Source organism: Chrysochloris asiatica, unplaced genomic scaffold (genome assembly GCF_000296735.1).
Source record: "Chrysochloris asiatica unplaced genomic scaffold, ChrAsi1.0 scaffold00077, whole genome shotgun sequence".
NCBI lineage: Eukaryota > Metazoa > Chordata > Mammalia > Afrosoricida > Chrysochloridae > Chrysochloris > Chrysochloris asiatica.
In genome coordinates this window covers 13,614,214-13,619,115 of record NW_006408595.1, presented here as the reverse complement: position 1 = coordinate 13,619,115, position 4,902 = coordinate 13,614,214, and positions in this window count along the sequence as shown.

The window sequence follows — 4,902 nt, the reverse complement described above, 5'->3', positions numbered from 1 at the left end:
GACTCTGTATAGGGTTCCCAAGGAGCAGCTGGTGGGTTTGAATCACAGACCTTACTGCAGCAGTTCAGTGTTTATTCTACAGTGCCACACCAGTATTCCTAGCTTAACTGGTAAAATAATGTTCACCTTGGATCTTACAAAAAAAAAAAAATCAAAAAAACTTTCCAGTTTCCCCAAACTAACTGCAGTTATCTCCATGTGGTCACTTTTGGGAATCAGAAACTCCAAGATCAGATTGTTGTTGTTCAGTGTGGTTGAATCAATCAGACTGTTGTTCAGTGCCGTCAAGTCGGTTCCAACTCATACTGACCCTCTATAGAGTTTCCAATGAGCAGCTGGTGGGTTTGAACCATTGACCTTCTAGTTCAAACCAACCTTGAAGTCCAGTGCATTAACCCACAGAACCACAGCAGGACTTAGATGAGAGGCTGTATTTTAGGGTAACAAGTCCTGGTGTTCCTCAGAAACCCTATACATGGTTGCTATGGGTTGGACCTTAACAACAAGTCCTAGTATGGTGCAGTGGGATAAAGCACTGGCCCGCAAGGTTGATTTGAACCACGAGGTTGGTGGTTCACACTCAAGAGTAGATCCGTGGAAACCCAATACAGGGCCTTTATAAGTCAGAACCAACTGGATGCCACTTTAACAGCAAAAAGAGTGACAACAAGAAACATGCAAATCTGTCAAAGAGCTCTTATTTTCAGAACATTTTTTAATTCCTAGTTGAAATATTTGGAGTCCTTGTGTGGTGCTTTAGGATAAGCACTGGACTGCAAGTTTAGCGATCCAAGCTCACCACAGGGCACTTAACAATGACAGTTGAAATGTCACCCTGATTTGCAAATTGTATATTCAGTAAACTTCAATCAGTTTCTATTATTGGTCTGTTGCTGTTGCTAAGAGCTATGGAGTCCATTCCGACTCATAGCAACCTTGAATAGGGTTTCAGGAGAGCCGCTGGTGAAACTGAGGACCGGGGCTGATGACTTATCATCACCTAGATGCATAGAGTAGGGACTCATTAGCTCTCTGCCTGCAGATCCTGTCACTTTCTGTGCCTTCTCAGGAGGAGGCCAGGCAGGGAACACTGCCACTATTTTTCATCTTAAATTATTTTGTTTTTAAAAGGTCATTCATACGCATGGTACAAATTTGAAAAGATACAGATGGTATGAGTGAGACGTAAGTCTCTTCCCTTATTTGTTCCCACAGCTGCTTATTTCTCCTTCTAGAAGCAATATTATCATCGGTTTCTTGTATACAAGGGTTAGTCAAAATGTATTGTTAGTAGGGTTCCAGTTCAGTTCACACTTGGACAGGTCTATTCCAAACAAAATATTTTAAACATGTCTTTGTGATTAGTGGATAGCTACAGACAAGTTTTCTCAGTGATACACTTAGTCTCATCAGGGTGCCTTCAAAAAAGAAAAGGATACTAAAAAAAAGCATTGTGAAAGTGCCGCTAACTCAAAGAGCTTATCTTCCATCACCTCAAAGATCTTAAAAGCGGTTTTATGGAAAGAATTAGAACCAGGGATAAGTTTTGCTTTTCCAGTACGATCTTGTTAGGGTGCCTTCAAAGAAAAAAGGTCAAACCAGTAGCCTCCAAGGGCTTCTGCTGGGCCAGTTCAATTCAAGCAAGAGAGGTCAGATCTGAAGGTTATATTGTTGTTAAAAGCTGCCAAGTCATTTCCAACTCACAGTTTCTGACTCAAACCATGTATAGGGTTTTTCGAGTAGTGGCTGGTAGGTTTAAACCACCCAACTTGTGGTTAGCAGTCAGTGTTTATCCTACAGTGCCATACCAGGGCTCCATGGTGACTGTTTTGGGGGACCCTAAGGGGTAATCAGGAGTCTTGATATGGCACTGTGGGTTAATGCACCAGACTGCAAACCCATTTGAACTGCAAGGTCGGCAGTTCAAGCTCACCAGCTGCTCCTCAGAAAACTTATACAGGGTTACTATGGGTCAGAACTGACTCGACGGCACTTCACAACAACAAGGGTAATCATGATAGATTTTCTCTAAGGACACTGGATGATCATGGGGCCTATTACGAAACAGTTTTAAAAAAACTGAAAACTGCATTGGTGAGAAATGAAGACTGTGTTGAGGATTTTTTCTCTCATCACAACAATGCACCTGCTCATTCTTCAAGGTTAGTAAGGGCTGTCCTACAAGAATTTTGTTGAGAAACCATACCACATCTACCTTACAGCCATGATCTTACCCATTCAGACTTCTTTATGTTCTCAGAACTCAAAGAAATCTTAAAATGAACATGATTTGAAACCCTTGAGAATTCTCAAATTGCTGTTTTGACTTGGTGTAAATGGGAGAGAGCAGAATTTACCAGGAAAAGTTGTTGTTGTTAAGTGCTGTTGAATTGGTTCCTACTCCAAGAGACCCTGTAGAGTTAGTCCAGTGCTTATCTTATAGTGTCACACCATAGGGAAGGGTTAGAGAGAAGGAAACACCACCTTTAGAAATGTATAGACCTAGATGGAAGACTTGTTAAGAAATAATAGCTTTACATTTTGACATTTTTGTTTAATAAGGGTTTCTATGAAACTTTTAGTAATATTTGTGGATTCTTCCAGAAACATTTTGTAGGTATTCTATGTTGTTGTTGTTAAGTGCCCTTCAGTGGGTTCTGACTCAGGATCCTGTTTCTGAGGCTGTGAATTTTTACAAGAGCAGAAACTCTCTTCTTTATTCCTTGGAGTGGTCGGTGGGTTCGAACTGCTGACCTTGTGGTTCGCAGTACAGTGCTTACTCTACAGAGCCACCAAACTCCTGGGATATTCTATAGCTCTCTAAAATATTTTATTCTTACTTCCTTCCCTCTTAAAGACTCCATTTCCTTTGTTATAAGAGACTGTTCTGTGGAAAAACACAAATACCACTTAGAACAAATGTTAAATCACAGAAAAATCTCTGGTTAAAGAATCATCCAAATTGTTCCCACTATTTGAAATGGTGTTGAATACTCAATTGCTCATAATAACAAGATGTAGGCAGGACTGTCACAGTTGTGTGGCACCTCCTGTGTTCCATGGGAGCTTGTCTGGAGGTCACTCAGAAACCTTGGGGTTGATGTCATGACTGCCAAGCTTGAATGCTATGAAATAAGGTGACCCATTAAATCCTTGCCTTTGGAGCCCAACAAACTTGGGTTTGAAACTTGATTCTATCACTGATAGCTAAATGACTTCATGTATGACTTGAATGTCTCATCTGTAAAATGACGATGATAATGTTAAGTGCTATTAAGTTGATTCTGACTCATAGAGGCCTCATATAGGGTTTCCAAGGAGCAATTGGTGGGTTTGAACTGCCAGTCTTGTGGTTGGCAGTCCAGTGCTGATCCTACAGTGCCACGCCAAGATGATATTGTTGTTCTCAAGTGCCATCGAGTCGGTTCTGACTCACAGGGACCCTGTCTGTATAGGAGTGGCTGGTGAGTTTGAACCACCAACCTTGAGATTCAGACAGATCTTGCGGTTCAGTGCTTTATCCTGAAACAACACACCAGGACGATAATAGCCACTACTACATGAGTCCTGGTGTGGCGCTGTGGGTTAGTGCGTCAGACTGCTAAGTCATTTGAACTGCAAGTTCACCACTTGCTCCTCGGAAACCCTATACAGGGTCGCTATGGGTGGGAACCGACTTGATGGCACTTGACAACAACAACATAAGTGTGAAGGAAGTCCTAGTAGTGCAATAGATAAGCACTGAAAAGATTGGTGGTTCAAACCCACTCAGTAGCTCCACGGGAAAAAATCTGGCATTCTGTTCCTATAGTATGACAGCTTTAGAAGCCCTCTGGGGTAGTTCTACTCTGTCATATGGGATCACAATGAGGTGAAAGTCAACTCACTGACACCTAACAATAATAGCAATACATGGATGGGAGGATGAAATGACAAAGGAGATGCCGAGTTCTAGGAATACAAACCAAAAAACCCAAACCAGGTGCCATTGAATCAATGCCAAGTCATGGCAACCCCGTGTGTGCAGAGCAGGGTTTTCAAGGCTGTGAGTGTTTAGAAGTAAATCACCAGTCCTTTCTTCTGAGGTACCTCTGGGTGGGTTCGAGCTGCCAAACTTTTAGTGAGTTGTTGAGTGTTTGACTGATGCCACCACCCAGGGGTGCATTCCAAGGACATAATAGCTGCGCAATGACTAATACCTATATTATTAACCATGGCTCATCTATTCATTCTTTCTTTCAGGAAAAGTGACAGGCACTGCCTAGGTGTTGGGGATCCAGCAGTGAATAAGACGTTAAGAAAATTTCTGCCCTTATAGAGTTTCCCTTGAGTTGGGGGACAGTTTGTTTATAAAGTAAATAGGATGTTAGATAAAAGAGAAGATGGATGTGAATGCCGGGTGGGGATGATGTAGGAACTGTAACTTAGAATTTTGAATATGATGCTCAAGACCTTGAGAAGATGGCATTTGAGCACAGTTCTGAAGGAAACCTACAGGAAATGAGTTCAAGCAAAGGGAACAATGAGGAGAGGAGCATGGTGAATTAGAATGAACAAGAGAGAGAGTGAGGAAATGAAGCCCGAGAAGAAGGTGTACACAGATAATGTAAGGCCTCCTGGACCACTGGAAGAACTTGGACTTTTACTTTGAATAAGATGGGATGCGTTGTGAAGGGTTTGAGTAGATAAGATCACTCCTGTTGTTCAGTTGAGAATAGACTACATGAGGCAAAGCTGAAAGCAGGGAGACCCATTTGAAGGTTATTGGCTAATGCAGGAGTTGTAGTTTCGAATAGAGTTGTATTAACATGGAAAGAAGAGTGGTTTGATTCTGGATATAGTTATAGGTTGTAAGTAGAGGTAATAGAATTTTCCTATATAAAGAAGGTTGTTGTTGTTGTT